At 39.4% G+C, this 23,305-nt stretch overlaps 1 protein-coding gene across 3 annotated transcripts in view; it reads left to right on the top strand.

Moving 5' to 3' along the window:
- Window positions 1-23,305, top strand: part of AGR2 (anterior gradient 2, protein disulphide isomerase family member) — a 44,062-nt gene that overhangs the window by 1,617 nt on the left and 19,140 nt on the right. Inside the window, exons 3-4 of one of the 3 annotated variants that reach the window (XM_078059338.1) lie at window positions 262-315; window positions 14,578-14,846. The exons of 1 other annotated variant lie outside the window; for it this stretch is intronic. The gene's annotated coding sequence lies outside the window, so the exon portion shown is untranslated. Of the gene's footprint in view, window positions 1-261; window positions 316-14,577; window positions 14,847-23,166; window positions 23,203-23,305 lie in introns of those variants that run through there. One more of the 3 variants, XM_036120248.2, reaches the window with a different exon arrangement.

Raw genomic sequence — 23,305 nt, 5'->3', positions numbered from 1 at the left:
TGGCTGAATGTGCCATGAGTCCTTTCTTTGCTTTTTCTTCTGGTTAAATCCTGCCCTAACCAATAAAGGAAAATGGGCAGAAGGCAGAAGTGTCGTGCGGTGTATTTGGGATTTCTCCCATCGGGAGGGCTCTTTGAAGTATACGGTGTAAGCATAATTTAGCTCTAGTAAAAGGATACTAGTCAAGTTCCCAACCTGAGCCAAAGAGTGTGGCCAATCTAGTTTACTTTCTCTGATAATTTATGTTGTTTTTTTCCACAGTATGACATGGTCATATTTTATCCTAAATGTGAATGCACTGATGAAGGAACCTGAGTAAGTGTTCAACAGGTTTGACAGAATATTAGTTTCACATTATACCTTTACAACACAAGAATGCATGCCTGTCCCATGTGGACCTGGCTTTTTTGCTTTTGTTTTTCATTACTTATTGAAAAGGTGGAGATTCGTATTTAATGTGGCTTCCAGGCTGAACTTGAAAGAGCTGTCCCACTGCAGGGGGAATGAGACAGATGGATTTCAATAAGATGATGACATTATGGAAAAAGATAATCTCCAAAGCAGCAACACAAGGAAAGCAAGAATCAGCCAATGGAATGAAAACTATTTTCACAAATGCAGTAAATTTGAAGTCCTCTAAAATGTGGTATTTTGACTTTTGAAAATTAGTAACAGTGGGAAAATTTATTTAAGTTAATACTCCTCCAAAAAGCAAAATAATTTGCCCCATAAACCCCATCCAGCATGACTGGACAATTAGATATAAGAAGGAAGATAATTTGATTCATCTGAATCTCTCTACAAGGAAAAAGCAATCAGAGTGAGATACAATTTCCGAGAGGCCTCTTGCATTTCCCTTCAGAAAGAAGGTCGAGGCCTCTTGCATTTCCCTTCAGAAAGAAGGTCCAGAGAAATGCAGTGATTGGATCTTCCAATCATTCAAGAGTGGCTGAAATGGCTACTAGGACCAAAAATCTCAGCACCTGTTGGGAGAAGGCAATATGGTAAGAGGTGGAGGAAGGTGGAAGAAAAGAGAAAGTCAAGGATGAGTATCTGGGAAAGACTCTGAAAATACCAGGAGAGAGATAGATACATTCTGCCCTCGCCTCTTTCTCTCTCTCCCTCTGCTACAATTTTGAGAGAGGGAGCAAAGAAAAGAGAATTAAACTATTATGTTTAAAGCATAGATACTAGGGGCACCTGGGTGGCACAGTCATTTAAACATCTGATTCTTGGTTTCAGCTCAGGTCGTGATCTCAGGGGCCTGGGATCTAGCCCCGAGTTGGACTCTGTGCCTAGTGTGGAGTCTGCTTTAGATTCTCTCTCCCTTTCCCCCTTTCCACCCCCTTCCCCAGCTTGCTTGGGCGCTCTCTCTCTCTCTTCACTAAATAAATAAATAAGTCTTAAAAATAATAAAGCATAGCTATAGAACTTATCTGTCTTAAATAAATAAAAAAATAAATTCTTTGATAATTGAGAGCTTTCTAATATCTCAGACTTGCATCATGCCCAAATAAATGGGCAGTTCTCTCTCTACTACTCAGACTCTCAGGAAAATTCCACAAAATGGATGATTCTTTTGAAATATGTTCTTTTTTTTTTACTTAAACTCTTCATACTGCAAATTTTCCACTTGCCTTTCTGGCCAGTCTTCCCTAATATCTTCCCAGGAGTTTTAATCAACCCCCAAACTTTGAAAGCGCTAGGGCTCTACACCAAGCTCTCATTTTTTATCTACAGTCTCTCTATAACTTACCTCATCTCTTTCTATTGTTTAAAAATCCACCGATAAGCTGATGACTTGCAAATTTCATTTCCAGCCCTGATCTCTCCACTGAATGCCAGACTCATACACACAACTATATGCTCAACATATCCTCATTTAAAAACAAACAAGACAAAACAAAACTAAACAAACAGACAAAAACAGTTATCTGAGACTTTAACATATCTCAAACTAAAACCCTTGTTTTCCACCTCCCCCCGCCCAACTCAGCCGCTTCTTCATTTCAGTAAATGACACCATCTTAATTGTTACCACCAAAACCTTCCCAGGGTTTTGGGGAAGTCACCCATAATTATTTTATTCCTTACCTCCCACAGCCCACCCTTCAACAAGTCCTACTGATTGTACTGCCAAGATATATTTCTTTCTACATGATCTTTCCTCTATCCCAATGTCACCCCCTAGGCTTATACTGTAACCTTTCACGTAAACTACTACAATTGCCTCTTACTGTTCTTCTTGATTCGATTTTTCCTTTTGTAAGTTAATAAATCCCCTTTATTGTTTAACCTATAATAATCTTTTTAAAAAAATGGAACAAGGGTAACCCACTCCCTGACATAAAACCACTTAATGGCTTTCCAGTGCACTGTGGCTGTGCATGCCGAAATAAGAAAACCTAAATCAAATGGGCTTGAACAACAAAGGGAATTTATTGATTCAAATTTTAAAAATCTAGAAGTAAAGCACCTCAAAAATCTCATCAAAGTTCGATTTTCTGCATTCTGCTGCTGTCCCCAGTGGTCAATAATCTCCCAGTAGAGCTCCTAAGAAGTCCGTAAGACACAATCGGATTTTCTTGTTAATGTCCAAAAAGAGGAAGCAAGGGTCCAGTGGTTTGCCCTAATTTGATCTCTTGGTCATAGGCTCACCCTTGAAACAATGTCTATGACCAGAGGATTAGAAGAAGCTGATTGGCCTAAGCCAACCAGGGCCCATTCATGGAGCTAGAGATGGGGTTAGCTTCCCACTGAGGTACAAGGGTAATGCATGAAGAGGGATAAGAGCCAGAAAATCAGGATGCCTTAGTTCAGGCTGCTGTAACAGAACACCACTGACTGGGTGACTTCAACAACAGTCATTCTTTTCTCACAGCTCTGGAGGCTGGAAGTCTGAGATCAGAGTGACAGCATGGTTGGATCCTTGATGAAGCCTTCTCCCAGGTTTACAGACAGCTGTCTTCTCCTTGTATCCTCACAAGATACTGAAGGAGAGAGGGAGAGAAGGAGAGACTAAGAGAGAGAGAGAGAGAGAGAGAGAGACAGGGAGGGAGGGAGGGGGCACTCTCAAGTCTCTTCTAAGGGCACTAATTCCACTCCTGAGAGCTCCATCCTCATGACCACATTACCTCCCCCAAGCCCCACCTCCTAACAGCATCACACTTGGAAGTTAAGATTTCAACATATGGATTTTAAGGGGACATAAACATTTAGTGTAGAACAATAGGAGAGAATGGAGGTTAGGTAGGCAGCCAACAATGTCCACGATTCGTGACCTGTAAGGTACTAATAATCCCTTTCCCATCTCCTGGCCTTCTCTCCAGCAGTCTCGTACCTGTGTCCCTCTCGCTCACCATACCCAGGTACATTGGCCCCTTGGTTACCCTCTCATGCCAAGAAGCTCATTGGTACCTCAGATTATTTGCACTCACTGCTCCTGCCTACATCACTCTTCTTCCAGCAGCTCTTCATGCAGCCGATTCCTTCTGTTCCTCTGATCTTAATTCAGAACACTGTCTCTTCTGCTGTGGTTTATTCAATAAACTGACTGTTGTACACACCAGCTCTCTAACCATGGGGTCTTAGAAATCACTACATTTCTGAGAGATTTCATCACACAGTAGAATGACTTACAAGTTCAGTCTACGTTTAATTACTACAGTTTATATATTATTAGTTGAAATAGAGGTTTCATTTAACTTTAAAATAGTGTTTTGCCATTTTCCCCTTTGAAAGAAAAGAAGCAAGGTTCTTGCTTAAGAACCAATCTCAGAGGAGCATAAAAAGAACCAATCTTGAAACCTTGCTTCTTCAGCAGACAAGAAGTCCTGTTATTTCAGCAACAACCCCACTAAAAGAAGAAATATAAACAAACACCTTTGGAGCTATTGAGCCAGAGACATGTTTGCAGCAGCACAGCCGATGCGGTAACCCCGCTTATGGGCAGCCATGCCGCCACCTGATCAGGAGCACCGTCTGAAAGCATCCCAACTCTCACTATATTGCGATCATTCCTTTTATGAATATCGAGAATGTAGACTGATCCGTTGTAGTGTGTAAAATCACTAAATTAAACTTTTAAGAAGATGATTGATCTTTGAAAATTAGATAATGTGGATGAAAACAATAATCTGCAATACTTAGCACATTTACTACCACAGTGATTTCAAAACTATAAATGGGTATAAAAGCTTGCAAACATGCTATGATATTTTGGGGAAAAAAAGCTGAAGTTATGATAATTGATGTAGAGGAAAGTAAATTTTACAAGAGTAACGTCAGGATAAAACAAAGTACCGGAAATCTTTGATGAAGGAGATGCCTTTAATTGCAGAAGAGGGAAGTAATGGGCAACACCAGCAGTTGTCCCATTTCACTGGGTTTGGGCTGTGTCCCTGTGAGAACTCATTCCAGCAGAGACCCAATTAATATTGATTACTAAGTGTCTATACGATGACAGTTCTTTGAGCAAAAATACATATATTTGCAAGGCAACAATGGGATGCTAATGCTGGCCTCATTTTAGAGCCTGCTAGATCTTGGACAGTTCTTGACTATTCAGTTCAGCATTGCTTCAACCATTTAAAATGGTTCTTGAGTTCTTTGTCATTTCCCTGTTTATGTATCCCATTGTTGCAACAACATATGCCAAATTCCAGCATCTGATAGGTTGAAATATAAATGAAAATGTAACATGTGCATTTTACCAAAGTAAGATACAATCTATTGTAAGAAAGATTTCATATGTATATACAACACTAAAAACAATGAAAAGTGTTGGTAATCCAACTATAACACACGATCAATTGTAAAAAGCATTCCCCTTTCAGAGCTGGTAAAACACTGAAAAATGTGCATCCTAGAATAGAAGAGATATGTTTGTCAAAGACAGAATGTAGTGCTAATCTTGATTTCTTTTCTTCAAAAGATTTATTTATCCATTTTAGAAAGAGAGAGAGAGAGAGAGAGAGTGAGTGGGGGGGGAGGGGCAGAGGGAGCGAATCCTTCAAGCAGATCCCCCTACACCGCCCCCCTGCTGAGCAAAGAGCCTGATGTGGGGCTCAATCCCATGACCCATGAGATCACGACTCATGAGATCACAACCTGACCCAAAACCAAGAGTTGGATGCTCAACTGACGTGAGCCACCCAGGCACCCCTATTACCCTTGATTTCTCAGCTGAAAATTACTAACTCACAGGGATGCCTGGCTGGCTCAGTTGGTTAAGCGCCTGCCTTTGACTCAGGTTATGATCCCAGGGTCCTGGAATCAAGCCCCGCATCGGGCTCCCTGCTCAGTGGGGAGCCTGCTTCTCCCTCTTCCTCTGCCTCCATTCCCCTTGCTTGTGTTCTCTCTCTCTCTGTCAAATAAATAAATAAAATCTTTAAAAAATAAAAAAAATAATTACTAACTCACAGTTCCCTGGATCTCAGCAACTAGTTGAGTTACTAAAAGGTGACTTCTTGTATTTTGCTTAAAGTTCAAAAGAGGTAGTTTTAAATGAATAAAATATCTTCATGTATATTTGGAATTGGACATTTTCAATCTATACACCTAAAAAGTAAATCAAGCTCACTCTAACCTTACTTTCACTTGTCTCTACACTTTTCCAATGTAGAATGAAAAGTTTTTGAGATAATGCTTAATAGATGTTTGACCTTGAACAAGCGATATCACCTCTGGGCTTTTTTCATTTGTAAATGAAGATAACAGATAAAGATGATAATGGCTCTTTTACAGTGTTGTTGTAAAACTAAAGTAAGGTGTGTAAAGTGGCCGGAATAAATGGTGCCTAGCCCATACCAAGCACTGAGTAAATGGAAGCTCTTATTATTATTTCACATCTATTCAAAATACACCTGTAAGTAATATAGAATTAAGTTCTATTACATGCCCATTGGAAGGGGGAGTAGGAAAGGCAAGCATTCTAGATACTATTGCTAATTTAGGAACCACCTCAAAACTTGGTATCTTAAAAGAGCTATTTTGTTATGTACCCTGATTCTGGGGGTCAGGACTTCACACAGAACACAGTTCTATGATGTTGGGGGCCTCAGCTGGAAAGACCTGCAGGTGGGGGAGGGTAACTCATCAGTCAAGGGCCATAACCATCTCTCTCTCTCTTTTTTTTTTTTAGTGAGAGGGAGGGGGAAGGGGTGGAGGGAGAAGGAAAGAGAATCTTAAGCAGGCTCCATGCCCAGCGCAGAGCCTGATGCAGGGCTCGATCTCACAACCTGAGATCACGACCTGAGCTGAAATCAAGAGTCGGATGTATAATCGACTGAGCCATCCAGGTGCCCCAAGGGCCATAACCATCTTAAGGTATCTTTACTCGTATGTCTGGCAGCTGTTGCTGATTGTCCCCTGGACCTCAGCTGGTCTGTCAGCCAGAAAATGTGCATGTATATTCTCCTCGTGGTCTGCCAGCGTGCACTGGCTGGGTGTCCTCACGGTACGGTGGCTGGGTTCCCAGAGCAAGCACCCCAAGAGAGTCAGGCAGCAATTGTGTTGCTTTCACAACCCAGCTTTGGACATCACATAAAGTCACAGAGCACCACCAGATTTACGAAGAGCAAACACAGAGCCCACATTTTAACGGGAGGAATGTCAAAGTCACATTGGAAGAAGAGCAAGTGAAATGGGAGATGTTGTCCCAAGCTGTTTGGAAAATACCATCTGCCAGAGAGACTGGGACAAAGTGAGAGGGACAGAGACAAACACTAAGACAACCTGAAAGGCGAATACCTCTTATGGCCTAGCCAAGCACCAAAACAGCTGGGAGAGACACTTAATGACATTTTGAAATGTCAAGTAACCACCGCCCCAGTGCAGAAACTCAGAACTGTCAAAAGATTATTATGTTCATATACTTGGAAAGAGAGCAGGTGCTAACAAAATTCTCATAGTTGCTTTTCAAACTAAGCTGAGCAAAGCTAAGAAGAAATAAAGTTGTTTTTAGATATCTAGATACTCAGGACCTATCATACACTAAGTAAGGAGAGAAATTCATTAGAGCTAACATGTGCCTAGAAAAGCAAGCTAAAACAACTCTGGTCATAAGGGTTCTGGTTTTTTTGAAGATTAAATTAAAGAATTTATATGATTTAAAAAGTGACTTGTGCATTTGCATGCAATGTGCTCTAGTAGAATATTTACTTTTTCATATCTTATCTTTGAAACATTATGAGATTTGTATCATTGCTCCCATTTTATAGGTAAGAAAGCTGAGCCTCGAGAGGTTAAATAATTTGCCTTTCTACCTGATCCCTAATTCTCTGCACTTTCCATTACTACACAATGCTTTTGATTTGATTTATCTTGTAGAGGACACTTAAAAGTACCAAACAGACACTTCTTTTTTTTTTTTCATTCTTTTTTATTTTATTACGTTATGTTAGTCACCATACAGTACATTATTAGTTTTTGATGTAGTGTTCCATGATTCACCAAATAGACATTTCTGGCCAGAGTTTGAAACAGGGAAACAGAATTCAAAGTACTATTGAAAGCTTTATATTTTTAACTACCAAAAACATTCTAAAGAAGAGGGCACTGAATGTCCCAGTCAACAGCAAGACCAGCGAGCCTTTGAGGCAACATGCTTCGAGAGGGGCCCATCGCACAAGGCCTGACTTGACTGAAAGGATTTTTGTGAGGAGCGTGAACCAAGAAAGAAACATGATGAACTTCAAAAAGAAAACAGACATCTTCAGGGAGACTTCTTAAGGAGATAAAACATTAATTTTTGAACAAAAAAGTATAAATATTCATAGGTAGTTTCAGAAATCATTAGGGACAGATGAGTAAGAGAAATAGAAATCTGAAGTTGACTGAGCTAATTAGCTAGAAAAATACATATAGATGTTAAATCAATGCTCCTGAAGATGTCAGGAAAACCTTTCAAAAGTTTTAACCTGGCAGACTCTTTTTCAATAGGCCCACTTTTTTCTTTATTTTTTAACTTCTTAGGCTGTAACCTGAACTCTCCTTAGAGACATAGTTACATTTGCATTTTTCTCACTGCCTAATTAACATGCCCTTCCAGATTTCTGTCAGATAATAAATTATTTTACTGAGCTAGTGAAACGTTTTTTATGCAGAAAGCTTTCTGTACGGACAGTGCAATAAGGGCATTTTATTGTGGTTTGCTGCTTAAACCAAAAGGAATCTCAGGTGTTTTTTTTCAAATATGTGTCACAACACAAAACAAATGATAGGACTGAAATTTTAAAAAATAATCTAATCCTGATACTTTCATCCAAGTAGCGCATCAAGCTCTCCTATAGCGTCGGCTACTGTCCAACATCTTACTCCAGAAGTGAGGGGAAATTTTTCATTCTTCCATTGTGAAGTGAAAACAACTCACAGGTATGGTCCACAGCAGAAAATGCAAAAGCAAATTTAGAGTATTAAATTACATTCTTCCCACAAATAAGCCAGTTCTGACTATTTAAGGGGGGAAAGCTCTTTGTTGAAGCCTCTCACAGTAACGGTTCACATAATACCATTCAAAAACAAAATGCCAGATTCACCCAAGCTATTAATTGCACAGATTTGGAAATCTCCACATGAGAGTAATTCTAAATGCTTCATGGGCATGTATGCACGTGCGCCCGCGCTCACACACACACACACACACACACACACAGCAGAGTAAGTGAAGAAACAAGAGGGTGCCCTCTCTCTTTCTCTCTTTTTAAAGATTTTATTTATTTGAAAGAGAGAGGGAGTGAGCGCATGAGGCAGAGAGGGGCAGAGGGAGAGGGAGAAGCAGACTCCCTGCTGAGCAGGGAGCCCGATGTGCGGCTCCATCCCAGGACCCTGGGATCATGACCTGAGTCAAAGGCAGACGTCTAACCACTGAGCCACCCAGGTGCCCCTCTCTTTCTCTCTTTTAAGTGTCTTTATATATTACCTACTGCTAGTTACTGGTGGTTTAAATCCTATTCAAAAGCTTCTATATCTGAGACATGATTTTTTTAAGCTTTAGGTTCAAAATCTAGAATAACCAATTAAGAATGTGTTCATTTGTTTGTTTTACCATTTTGCCATAAGGGGAGGGAAAGATAGCAGTTAAAATATTCCTGCAGCTAGCAAGGGATTACCAGGAGATCTGTCTTTGCCATTTCCCTCTGGTTCATCTGACCCAGGATGGATGGACTTGAACAAAACCAGCAGAGGCCAATCCACGCTCCCTGGTTTATATAAGAGCTCTGTCTACTGTAAGCCAGACCCTACAAAGAAAGATAATTTCAGATCCTGACCCTTGACGAAGGTTCACCCTCCTATAAATGATGGCTACTCAAAGGGCCATGCTTTACCATCTTCAATGCACCTTCAAAAACAGGAAAAATGTTCTCTTTGGGAAATGAACATCATTATTCATTCGCACCCAAGGATTTAAATTCACATCCATTATTGAGAAGGACATACTTGAGCCAGTTTTTCAAGCTTTGATTTGGAACTACAAATGGGACCCAAGGAGAAGGTAACTGGTTAGTTAGCAGAAGCCCATCCTCGTATGCTGAGCGCAGCTTCAGAGAAGCCCAAGAATTATTAGAAGAGTTTTTTTAGAAGGAACTATATATACTAAAGGATATGGAAAATCCCCTTGGATTAGAAACAGTGCCAGGCTTTCCAATCCATTCCCTACAAATAGTTTTTTTGTTGTTTTTGTTTGTTACCTTCAGAGATCTCAGAGCCTCACAGACACCCATCAACACCATCAGTCGGTGGACTGACAAAGACTGTTGAATGTAGTTAACGGATCTGGAACTCCCCCCAGATCCTCAGTGAATGCCTCATTCATACTGTAGGACATAACATAAAAGAGACCTAGTTTAAAAAGAAAGTAGTTTATTTTCAGGTTTAGATCACTGGATCCGGCTATTAAATAGAGAACGGATAAAAAGTCTGTTTTTAATATATGAGATAAACTGTATGAGAAGCATTTATCTCAACCTACTGATACTGTTTTATGTTAAACTGCTCAAGTTTTTAATTAGTTTATTGTCTTAAATAGGTTAATGTTCCCACTTGAAATCTCATTTACACCATTTTTTGGCATAGACTCACTTTTCCAAAGGCATATCAAAGTTTAACGTCAACCTAGCCGGATGTTCATTATCATCAAGTCCGAGTTAATGAAAATTGACAGTGTGATTTCATGGCAGCACAAAGGCACTGTTCCAAAGTGGTACTTACCATTTATACAGTTGCATTATAAAAGTGTTCAAGGCAAAGTTAACTTTCTTTTCCTTCTACTGTACCTAAAAATGCAGATTCATCAATGGCCAAGATTTGGATTAAAAGAATAAAAAGGGACCAGAGAGAAACAATGGTCTGTAAAAATGATGCCCTCTCCTTGGGAGTCATGAAGCTACTCTAGGGCTTTCCAGAAATAACTCATAGATTAAAATAAACTTGGGACAAACATCCTTGGGTCTTAGCATCAAGGCAAACCACAATCCTCCCTAAAAGGTCAAATTTGAAGTGCCTTCCTAAGAGTTCCACTGACAGGTGTTAATTAACAAAATAATCTGATTCTCGGCTTGGGGCACCTGGGTGGCTCAGTCGCTTAAGCATCTACCTCTTGATTTTGGCTCAGGTCATGATCTTGGGGTCCTGGGACCAAGCGCTGCATCAGGCTCCAGACTCAAGGCAGAATCTGCTTGAGAATCTCTCTTTCCCACTCCCTCTGCCCCTCCCTGCTTGCGTGCTCTCACATTTTCCCTCTCTCTCTCTCAAATAAATAGACAAATTATTTTTTAAAAATCTGATTATTGGCTTAAATAAAGGACAATTTACAGGAATGCTGTGCTGACTGTTTGATTCATGGTCACACCTCTGGCTTCTTTGGGCACTCCTTAGCCGTGTGTGTTGTGGTAAAGCATACATATTTTGAGTGGTGCTGGACTCAAATCCCAATTCAGCCATTTTTTAACCTCTGTTAGTTTAGATAAGTTATCGAATTTGTCTCAAAGCCTCTGCTTCTTTATGTAACAAATAGTAATAAATAATACCCACTTAACATATCGTTGCAAGGGAGACAAACAGTGTAGCAAAGCACCTAGCTCAGAGCCTAACAAGTGTTTGATTATGATGAGTATTTATACAATAAATGTTTATCCAATATTACCAATGTTACCATTTATGAGCTACAAAGAATCATGAGTCATACAAATGGAACTGAATCCCATCCTAATATTCATATATTTAGAGCTCTTTACTGCAACAATCCAAGTGTAAAAAAAGAGAATATTGTACTCACCTGTCACTAATAGGCATATTTTCTGCCAACCTGTTCACGTACTCCAGCACACACTGTCTATATGTGCTTTATAGAATATTTAACCCTTTCACATTTATATTGTTTAATAATTGTTTGAAACTTGGGGTCCTCATTTTCTTTTCTATCTGCAGGTCCAGCCTCTATGCCCACCTCGTCTGTATATTTTAGTATATAAACAAAAACTCAGCCTTTAGAATCAGACAGACAAAGATTTGATTCCTGGCTCCAACATTTACTAGTTGTGAAATCTTAGGCAAATTACTAACTTCTAGGAACCTATTTACTTCATCTATAAAATTGGAAGAATAATTGCCTTATAATCATATTGTGAGAATTAGAAACAAATAATTGTATGTTTCCGGCACAGAGTTGACTCTCAATGGATGGGAACAATATTATTGCAGTCCTTTGTGTTATTTCTGCCTAATTCTAAGCTTTAGTCTTAAGCTGAGCTATTTCAGTCTATGCAAGGATAAAGATCTCATTCTGAACTTCCAGTTTGGGACAGGATAAAGTATCTGTGCTTCTCTTATTTCTCTTGCTAAGTACAGCTAAAAACCATGGATGTTATATTTTAAAAAAAGAAAGAGACAGAGAGAGACAGGGAGAGACCAAGAGAGACGGAGAGACAGAGACAGAGACTCTAAAGACAGAAAGAAGAAAACAAACCAGAATAGAGACCTTGGGACCCAAGGAATGGCACTGTGTTGGGTTCCCTGGGTTTTCTTTTTGCCTCAAAAATCCTAAATGTGGGAATGAAGAAGTTGGCAACCTGAAACAACTAATGAATGCACGCAAAATAAGCTCCAAGAAAAACCTGTTCTTGTACTCAAAGGACCAGAAAAGGCACAACCCAGCAAGAGAGAAAACTTTTAGACAATAACCACTCTCCTCTAGCCAAACACTATGGGAAAATTTGTAGCTTCCCTATCACCATTGTCAGCAAAGGCTAAGCAGAAAGCCGAGACTTCCACCACCATCTGGTGATAATGTGGCACCTCTCCCAGGTGCGATGGTGTCAAGAAGACCAAGTGGGAAGTGAGAACTTTCACCCATCTTCCCATCTCTCCACCCTCAGGTTATCAGTAAAGGCTATGTAGAGAAGAGTAATGAAGTACCCCTTCCTTTCCCAGGTAGGAGGCCAGTGGGAAGTCAGAATTCCCACCCCTACATAGCAGTAACAAGGTACTCAGCCCTAAAGATTGTGTTAACAGAGGTTGAGTGGAAAACTTGGATTTCCATCACCACTGAACAGTAAGGAGATGGCTCCCCTCTTCCCTCATCCCTATGGTATCAGATGTATCACTAATAAAACAGATTTAAATAAGACCCAGAATTTCATAGCATAATATAAAAAATATCCAAGATCCATTAGAAAAATAAAAACACTCATCATACCAAGAACTAAGAAAATCTCAACTTGAATGAGAAAAAAAAAAGACAATCAATAGATGTCAATAGTGTGATGACACTAATGTTGGAATTATCAGACAAGGAGTTTAAAGCAGTCATCATAAAGATACTTCAATGAACAATTGCAAACATACTTGAAATAAATGAAAAAAATAGGAAGTCTCAGCAAAGAAACAGAAGACGTGAAGAAATTTTTAAATGGAAAGACACAACAACTGAATTTTAAAAAATGGGTGGACTCATAGCAGGTAGAGAGAAACAGAAAAATCAGTAAACTTGAAGAGAGAAGGGGGAAAAAATCACTCAATCTGAACAACAGAGAATAAATATGCTGAAAAAAATAAATGAACACAGTCTCAGGGACCTGTGGAATTATAACAAAAGATTTAACATTCATGTCACTGATATCTTGGAAGGAAAGGAGACGTTTTGGATTGAAAGTCTTTGAAAAAGTAATAGTTGACAAATTCCAAGTTTGGCAATAGACATAAACCTACAGAATCCAAACGGGATAAATCCAGACATCCACACTGAGACATATGACAATGAAACTTCTGAAAACTAAAGACAAAGTCTTGACAACAGAGAAACGGCACATTATTGTAACTATTTGTAGGGATAAAACAATTGAAATGACAGCAGATTTCCCATCACAAACCCTGGAAGCCAGAGGAAGGGGACATTTTTCAAATGTTGAAAGAAAAAAACAAAAACAAAAACAAAAACTGTGAACTCAGGCTCCTGTATCCCATGAGATATTCTTCAGGAATTAAATGGAAATCAAGACATTCTCCAGTAAAGGAAACTTGAGAATTTTTTGCCAGTACCTACCCTAAAAGAATGGCTAAAGAAAACTCTTAAAACAATGCAAACGTTAAAAGAGTGAATCTAGGAACTTCAAGAAGGAAGGAAGAACATAAAGAGTAAGAATATGGATAAATGCGATGGATGTGCTTTCTTCCCTTGAGTTTTCCCAATTATGTTTGATGCCTGAGGCAAAAATTATAATATATCATGTGGTGCTCAAGATACGTAGAGGAAATATGTTAAGACTATTATATTAAAAGAAGATAAAGGGACTCAAAGGGAAGTAAAGTTTGTACCCTTTACTCAAATTGGTAAAATACTAATGTCAGTAAACTGTGTGTATATATAACTTAATACCTAGAGCTACAACTAGAAAACAGATACACTCAGAAATACTATAGATAACTCAAAATGGAATTCTAAAAATGTTTAAGTAGTTAAAAATAGAACTACCTTAAAATCCAGCAGTTGTACTACTAGGATACCCAAATACTCAAAGGGTACAAAAATATTGATTCAAAGGGGCACACACACCCCAATGTTTATAACAGCATTATCAACAATAGCCAAATTATGGAAAGAGTCCAAATATCCAGCGACTGATGAATGGATAAAGAAGATGTGGCATATATGGAATATTACTCAGCCATCAAAAAGAATGAGTGAGACAACTGAGATCTTGCCCAGTCTTGTGCTAAAGCAGTAAGTGTTTGGCAGACCCCCTAACTCCTCTGAGCCTATTTCCCCATCTGTAAAATAAAGAATCTGGAGCAACTGATCTCTAAAATCACTTCCAAATGTAAAATTCCATGCTCCTACTGAAAATATTTTAGAGATATATCTCTAGCCCTGATTTGTTTGAAGAATATATTATTTATAATTCCTGTTGGCTCTGGGTTATTACTCAATGCCTAGTATTTTTTCTGAAAGGTAATACAACTTCACAACCACCAATCTCTGTAAAATTTTCAGTGCGTTAGTGGCGTCGAGCTATTTCAACTGTACAGAACACACATTAATACTGCTGTTCTCTCATAGAACATTTATTTTTCTACTTTCAGCTTCATGGCCATAAACTTCTCTTTCCTCATCAGTCAGATGTTGTAGATGTCTCCCATTGACTATTAATGGGAACCACCACAAAGGATGTTGACGGATCAATGCAAACCAGTCACCATGATGAAAAATACAACTCAAAATCACAAGTACCCCCAGCAGGAATTCAACCCATTTGTGAAACAAAGTGACAGCCATCAGCATAGCTCTGGATGTGTGAGGAGTTAGAGTGACCCCGCCCTTTCAAGCCATAATTTTCCTGACGTCCAGTGAGGTAAAGATAGCTGCCCTGCTTTCTCAAACAACAGTTTTAAGAGTCAAATGGTAGGATGTCCCTAAAAGAACTTCGTGCACACAGAAGCATATTGACGTGGAAATGTATAAGGAGCTCTATCTTTCTAGGAATAGGTTGCACATTATCCTATCAACTAAGTGGGAGTCTGATTCTATAAAATACCTATTTTGATAAAACATGTTTTTACACTAGTGCAAGATTTCCTAAAGTTTGTTCCATGGAATGTTAATAGATGTTATGCAAATAACAGCAACAATAAAACCCCTTACAAATTTTATTTGATCAGATAGTTTGGAAAAATGCTTGCTTAAGAGAAGCTCGACAGACCTCTCTCCCATGGAACTTCCCAATGCCTTTAATATGCTAATGTGCAACATGCCAGGGGCACCGTATAATGCAGTCATTTCTAAGTTTATTTGACTATAGAACCGTTTTCCTAAGGAACATCTCTTGGCAGTAATGTTCACTGAGTATCATTAGGAAACAGAGCACTAATAAAAATGTGGGGGTTTGGTGCAACTTGCTGAATGAAGCAGAACCTATTCAGCACGTGCCTCAGAGCTGGAATTCCAGACAGACACACAGGAAGAAGCCACAGGAGCTGATGCTGAGTCCAGCTGGGCTAATCACTTTTCTAATAACATTAAGTTAAATAGGGCTTCTGGGCAGGAGCTATTTTAGAGACTAGGCTTTTTTTGTTTTGTTTTTGTTTTTGTTTTGTTTTGTTGTTTTTGTTTTTTTGTTTTTGTTTTTTAGTGTTTTTTGGTTTTTGGTTTTTTTTTTTTTTTTTGCTTCCCAGATTTTAAAGTAAAAGCAGAGGTAAGCTGATGTCATTTGGCCAAAATTTACCCACCCACATCACAGAGCTGCTCTCCCTTCTCATCCGCCCCCTACACCCTAATCCCATATTCTATTATCTCATGTTCTGCTTCTTTTGCTTTTCTATTCAACACTTAAGATCCTAAACTTCCTGGGACCCAACTGGGCATCCTAGTGAAAGAGAGCATAGAATAGTAAATAAGAACTCATGTGACTCTGGATTCGAGTCCTAGGTTCAGCACCCACAATTTACTAGCTAGGTGGCCTTAGGCAAGTTACTTCACTTTCCCTGGCCTCAATTTCCCCCAGAGTAAAGAGAATAAGAGAGGCATCCTTACTATTTAAATTTAGGAACTGAATAAATTTGAATAAATCCCTTTCAATCCAAACTCCCACTACTTGCTGTCTGAAAATCAGGAACCAAATTGATTTTGATGGTATGATATCCATTGTTATCCAACTTTGCTACCCAAACACGAAATAAATTTGATAGCAAGGAATATTTGTGGTACCTACATCATAGAGTCATTGTGATGATTAAATTAGTGAATATTTGTAAAGCACTTTGAGACTGGTACATAGTATTTCCTATTTTTATTGTTCCAACCAATATGACAGAAAAATTCCATGAGTATTAATGATAGACCTCTTCTAGGCAATTTATTTTGACTTAACAGAGGCTCTTGGTACTGTAATCCTTTTATTAAAGGACCGACTCTCAAATTTTACTTATGTGTTCATTTGTTTGTTTTTACCTGAAGATCTTTTTTAGGAAGGGAAAAGAACATGAGGGTATGAATCAGGAAACTTCCTTTCTAGTCAAACTAATTTCTCACAAAGTACTAGTCCTAACCCATTAGGCAGGGATGTATCCTGTTTCAGTTTCCTCTTCAGAAAAATGGAACAAATACCTACCCTTCTTACCTCATGGAGTCAACAGAGAAAATGAATGTAAACGTGTTCTGCACATGGTAAGATGTAACACTTAGGAAAGAGACTGCTTTCCACACCACTTGCTTCACTCCACTCCAATCACTGCTCATTCTATTTGTGGATTATGACCTCAGGATTAGGGTGCTAAAACACAGATGAAACCCATAGTCATGAACCAATCTGTTCATGAGCGTATTTCACACTGTTTAACACACTGCTGGTCGTACCGTAGGATGTGTTGGAAACACTATCCACTCAAGCCATAAACACTTTATTGAACACCGACTAGGTACCAGGAGCTGCTCTTGGTGCTACCATGGTTGAATCATGGAGTAAGCAACTCATTACCTACAGAAACAGATGTTCATGTGAATTTTCCCTCTCGCCTACCATATTGCTGATCCTTATCAAATCACTTGTATTCTTTGTTCCAGTTTCCTTCTCTGTAAAAATGGCCTCCTATTTCATGAGACTAGGACTATTCATAAGATCATGTTACTAAAGTGTTTGCATTTCCTCAAAAGGAAAAGTATAACTGAAAACCAGTTTACTTATCAGTAAAGTACCAGGGGACTGATTTCCAACTGCGAATGCCTGCTTTATTGTTCATTCATTTTTTTCCCTCAGAAATTTAATAAACTTTATCTAAAGGTCATGAGTTCTTCCTGAATAGCAGCACCAAAGGTATTTGTATAGTATTTAATATTTAGCCAACCCTTTACAATCTTACTGTTTATCTTCCTCCTAGCAACCCAAATTAGTTCATTACTATCATATTCTTCTTAGAAATGAAGAAGCTGAGGCCCCAAGCATGATCAAGCATAACCATCAACATTATCCTTACTCCATCCGTCAAGTGAGAAGTAAATCAAGTTGGACATTTTTAGCTTTTTAAAAATTTTATTCCCAAAGTATAATTGACTGTGCAAAGAAGATTTAATCCTAGCAGGGAAAAAAAGGTTCAGATAGAATATGAATCTAGTGCATACAATAAAAAATATTATTGTGTTATTTAATATATAAGAAATTCTTCTTTCCCTCTCTATTTTCAGTATCTTTTTCTCCTTACCCCAATTATCTGCTAAATTATCCATGAAATATGTTCTCAGCTTATCTCATACTCATATGAAATTGTGAAAAAAAAAAAGAGAAAAAAATAAAGTCCCAGGAAACTGAAAACCTTAGGGTAAAAACACACAGGTGAAGTCACTAAGAGTGAATTGTGGCATGATTTGTCTAACTCAAAAGCAATTTGTTCTTCTGAAGAAAGATTATAAATGGCAGCTTTCTGAGAACACTTCTACGTCATGCTCTGCCCTCAGCTGGGCCCTTACTGACCCTTGTTTTCTACGTTCTTATTTGTGTCTCATCCCATTGACATCTTGTGCTTCATCCCCAACCCGTAGATTGTGCAAGTTACCTTGATTCTGGAAGTGGATTTTGACCATTTAGGATGAATGAAAGAATCTTTTCCTTCTCCAATTCCCAACTTCACTTAAGCAGACAAAAACACCTCTCATTGGCAAAGGAGACGAAAACAAATCACATTGAGTTTCATCTGCTACCCTCTCCTTCCCCACATTTCTTCCTGCTGCTGAAGAAAAGATACTCCACCTCCTTGTCAAGGAAAACCCTTTCACCAAAGTCCCTCCACTGCTTCCCTATGGCTGTTTTCAATCTTTATTTTCCATTACCCCTCAGACACACTATGCATAACATCCATAAAACTTACATTATAGGGGCACCTGGGTGGCTCAGTCAGTTAAGTGTCTGACTCTTGACCTCAGCTCAAGCCCATGTTGGGCTCCACACTGGGCATAGAACCTACTTTAAAAAAAAAAAAAAAGTTAAATTCTAGAAGCTAAGTTTTCCAGAAATTTCTGTCATGCTTAACAACTGGGGGACTTAAGAACGTTTTTTTCCAAGGCTTATAGGATCTCTCCATATATTTATCTCTCGAAAGCCTCCAGATTATTTTTAATAGAGCAAGACTTGTGTTATTTGTTTAGGCAATAAACGTTGTCAGTGAAGATAGTGTAACTAGAGAAAAGTAATGGTTAGAAAGGGGAAGGAGGGAAAGTGTTGCTTGGGATAATATGAAACATTGGCAAAGGTCTTGCTATGTTCCAGCAGCTGTTCTTAGTACATTAGAGATGTGATCTCATTTTTTTCTTCTAAAACACACTGTACAGTAGCTACTATTTTATCCCTAGTTTACCATGAGGAAACTGAACCACAGAAAGATTAGCAAGTTACCTCCGCCCCTCAGTTAGTGACAAGGATTCAAACCCAAGAGCTGTCTTCATGCCCCATGCTGGGAACACGGCATCCCGCTGTCCTGGGGGACCGCACACCGCGCAGGCTGCTGCAGGGCACGGATGACCACAGCGCCACATAGACCAAGTGTTACAGTTGCTTATGTTTTTATGTTTTAAAAATTACCAGTACGTTTTCCCTCCCAAAATAGAGCTCGCATACTGTGGGTAACCGCCTCTGAAATTCTGTCATTAGAATCTGTGGCTGTTTGTGCAAGTCTCTCTCCTCCCCCATCCCTGTCTTATACAGTAAACTCCCTGTGAGCAGGTTTCATGTCTCGTTCCTCTCCGTACCTCCCTGAGGCACCTAGCACGATGCCATACACGCGACGAAATGCAAAAGTAAATTTCTAAGTGCAAGGACTCAAATTAAATTCTCTTTGAGTCTGAAAGGACGTTTATCCTCAAGCATCCTAAAGAGGCGAAGTGGGTGACAATCTGAGACTAATATCAGCCAGGACCGAGGCAGGGACAGGCTTAGCAGATGACTCTGGTCACTGCAGAGAGAGGATCCCGAGACGGTGCCGCAGGGGTGCCAGACAGGCCGGGCCCTGCTGAAACAGGAAGTGAGGTGGCTTCCAGCGAGAAGCTTCCCGGGCTCTGCCATTCCTAGGGCTAACCCTGGGGACAAAGTGTGCCCTCTCCAACACCCACCCAGAACCTGCTCCTCCCTTTAATCTGAAGAATTCGTTCACACAAACATTACAGGTGTTCTCAGTTCCGTGGAGACGACGTGGTGCCTTCTGCTGCATCAGGAAATTCCCACAGCCCCTCGGGGTCTCTCTGGCTCTGTCGCCTACCTCCCCTCCTAGTGCACTCAGCTCCAGCCAGCTGGCCTCCTCCGCTCCACGGACACTCCTTCCTCAGCGCTGGGGCCCTTGCTCTTGCCTCTGCCTGGCTGGCCCTCCTGCTTTTACTCTGTGAGGGCTTCCCTAAACAGCTGATTTAGAATTACAGATGCCACTGTCGCGCTCCATGCCCCCTCACTTGCTCTACTCTTCTCTATCCTACTTACCTCCATCTAACACACTATATGGCTAACTTATTTTATTTATTGTCTGCCTTTCTGCACTAGAACGTAAATTTCATGAGGCCAAGAATGTTGCTGCTTTAATCACTACAGAATCCCAATGCTTTTTATAAAAGTACCTGGAAATGGTAGCACATCACAATTACCTTTTGATTGAATGAAGTTTCCTTCACTTTTATTAATGATTCATTACCACCAAAAATGCTTATGCACTTGATATGTGCATAGATATAGAAATAGATAGAGCCATATACACACATATAAATATGCATATATATGTATACACACACACACACACATATACTCCTGGATAGTATATTAGATATATTAAGAACATGATTAATATTAAACACTGAGTGTTCTTGGAATAAAGACATACATCTTAGGAAATACTCTAACTCACGCTCTATCCCATTAGCTTACTTTCTTAGATGTTTACACTGGGGCACACATATCCTGAATGTTATCACTTCTCATTCTGAGACTAAATATATAAAAGCAGGAAAGAATTAGATAGTACCGTCATTCTACCCACCCCAAATCAGGCCTCTATCTGGGTACCCATCTGCTGCGCGGTACATTTGTAATTACCCCCTGGCTCATCCCAGGCTTGCTGCCAGCTCCCCTCCTCACCTACTTCCCTTCCTTAGTCTCCCTCTCATCAATCAATGAGTAAAGCCTAGGGCTGGCTCCACCAGGACCTTAAATAAAGACACTCCCTCATCACCACGGCAACAATCATGCCTTAGACAACACTCTCTACACTGTCCCAAAGAATCCTCTATTACTTCAAGCAAATACTGAGTAAAAAGTAATCACAAGAGCTTCCATGAAAACAAATCAATTGAGACCTGGATATAGCCGGTTGCTTTTATACCCTACTCATCTCCATCTGACAGGTCCAGACAGTGCCAAATGGTTCAGGAAAAGTGATTTTGGTTCAAGTTAGAGAACTAAAACTGAGAGCTCTGCTGACACTAGAGCCCTAGGGAAAAGGGGCTAGAAAATTCCACCCTGTGGCCCAGAAACACAGGAAAACAACTTGTCTTTGCAGAGACCTGGTAAAGGAAGTCAAAACAAACATGTCTTGTGAGAAAGCAAAGCTCTTCGCTTATCCTATGTGTGGGTATGGAAATGAAGTTTACACTATCTCCACTGTGCTGGAATCTTCTAGAGGAGAATAACTAACATAAAAACTGCCCTCACCAAAGATACTACTCAGGCACCTGCCACACACAAACTCAAAACTCCTCTATAGAAACTTATCTACAACCCAGCAATTAGATTCCCACAGAAAAATCATCCCAATGGAAGATGAGTTCCCAAGAGTATAGACTTCTGCAAAAAAAGGCTCCCCAACAAGGAAAACAAATGAACGTTTTGTTTAGCACTGCCAATTCAAATAAGGAGGTTTAAAATTGTTCAACAAATATTTAAGAGGAAAGAAACAATAATGGTATAATGCTATAAACAGGTGGACCAATAAAGAACTCGATTAAACTTCTAGAAATGAAAAATCACATCATTTACAAATAATCAGTGCATACCATATCCATGAACTGGGGTGGTGAAAGTGGGACATCACCCTGGTGCTCTCCAGGAAAACCTGAAGTGAGTCCATTTGCATTCTATAAAAAGGAACTTTTACAAGATGTCAAAGGGCAGCACTCTGCCCCACTTATAGCAATGAGAAAGCACAATAATTCTCTTCAGAGCCCCAGTGGCATGATACTGACAGAAGAATGACATAGGAGGATCCCGACTCAGTTCTGTTTTACACAACTTCTTGTTATAACATAGTGCTCTGTCTAGTGAATACAGAGGCATCCTTGGAAGAGGAGTTTTGAGGACAGCAAGTTGAGCTGCTGAGACAGATGCTGAGGGTACAAAGAGGGCCCAGGGGTCTTCTGGGACTCACTGGTAGGGGGAAGAAGCACTGTCTCATTTCTTCTCCTTTTGCAATAAGGGCTGAGTACAGATATATGACCCAGGAATTACTTTTTTCTTGGGACTTTAGATAACAAGACAGACTAAACAACGCGTTTTTATAGCCGTATCTTTGATGCCGACCTGTGGTTGGAAAGAAAATATTAAACTCTTTATATTTACCCAGCACCTGGCAATAAGCCAGCACCGAGTAGCCCCCTGGGCACCACTTTTGCATCAGTAATGTCCTTCTTCTGAGCATAATACATCTTTGTTGCATTATCTCCTAACCTGAAATATTCCTCCCGAGTGCCTTGCAAAAGGGAAAATGGCCACAGAATCAGAAACTCAGAATGGTGTGCAAAGCTCCCTCTGAAATCTGTCATTTTTTAAAAAAATTGTGAGCTAGCTCAGTCTGTTGTTCCACTGAAACCTGAAGTGCTCCCTAGTGACAGGATGTCAGAGGATGTACCATTGTTTCCAGTACAATACGCTCTGGGGATTAGTTTTTTTAGATTTAGTCATTCTTGCATCACACGCCAGAATAAATATTATATTCCTTCATACTAGATCTCTGGTTTAATCTAGCTCAGAACATGTAATTAGTCCACAAAGGGAGGCAGCTTTGCCAACATTCAGTAAGGTATACGATTTGAAACGGTTACAAAAGTAACACCCAAAGCCAATAGAAATAAAAATAAAAAATTTTATTTTTACTTCTGACAGTAGTTTTGCAGAAAGAAAATTCTTCATTGAAATTAATGGGTTAGTTTAGTAATCCCAAAGCGATCATTTTAAGTCCTTTTACCCACTTTTCCGTACTCCAGTAGTTCTAAACTGTCTAAACGACTCTAATAGGCAAAATTATGCAGGAAAAGCTTGTGATAAACATTGACAAATGGGGCCGAGAGAGGAAAATGGTCTAACCGTGGCACCCAATTTACTACCAAGAATCAAGAGAATATTCAACACAGGATGAGTAGCCAATTACATTTTGAGAAAATTGTGCTTATGTTAGCACCTTAATAAAACTTCAGAAATCACAGCAGTAGTTATTAATAACAACTTAAGACATCCATTAAAATGTATGATTTCAGAAATTTTAATTATTTTCACAGATTTTTTTGCTTTATTTCCTTTCCCCAGCTTCAGAAAGCCATTAACCTAAGTTTCCTAAACCAATCTGAGCTGCAGATGATACAAATTTTGGACATGTCACATAAAAATCTTTTGCAATCACTTTGAGGAAATGAAGATTTTCATTTAAGAGCAGTATAAAATGAGCATGAGTAGGACTAGTGAAATGAATCAGGTAAGACTAGACTTTAAGTCGTATATAAGATGTCCATGTATCCATTTGAGTTTTTTAGAAATTTCCTATCCATAGTTTGGTGCTTAAAAAACAAAAACTATCG

This window comes from Halichoerus grypus, chromosome 12 (genome assembly GCF_964656455.1).
Source record: "Halichoerus grypus chromosome 12, mHalGry1.hap1.1, whole genome shotgun sequence".
NCBI classification, from domain to species: domain Eukaryota; kingdom Metazoa; phylum Chordata; class Mammalia; order Carnivora; family Phocidae; genus Halichoerus; species Halichoerus grypus.
This window is presented reverse-complemented; position numbering and strand designations above follow the sequence as displayed.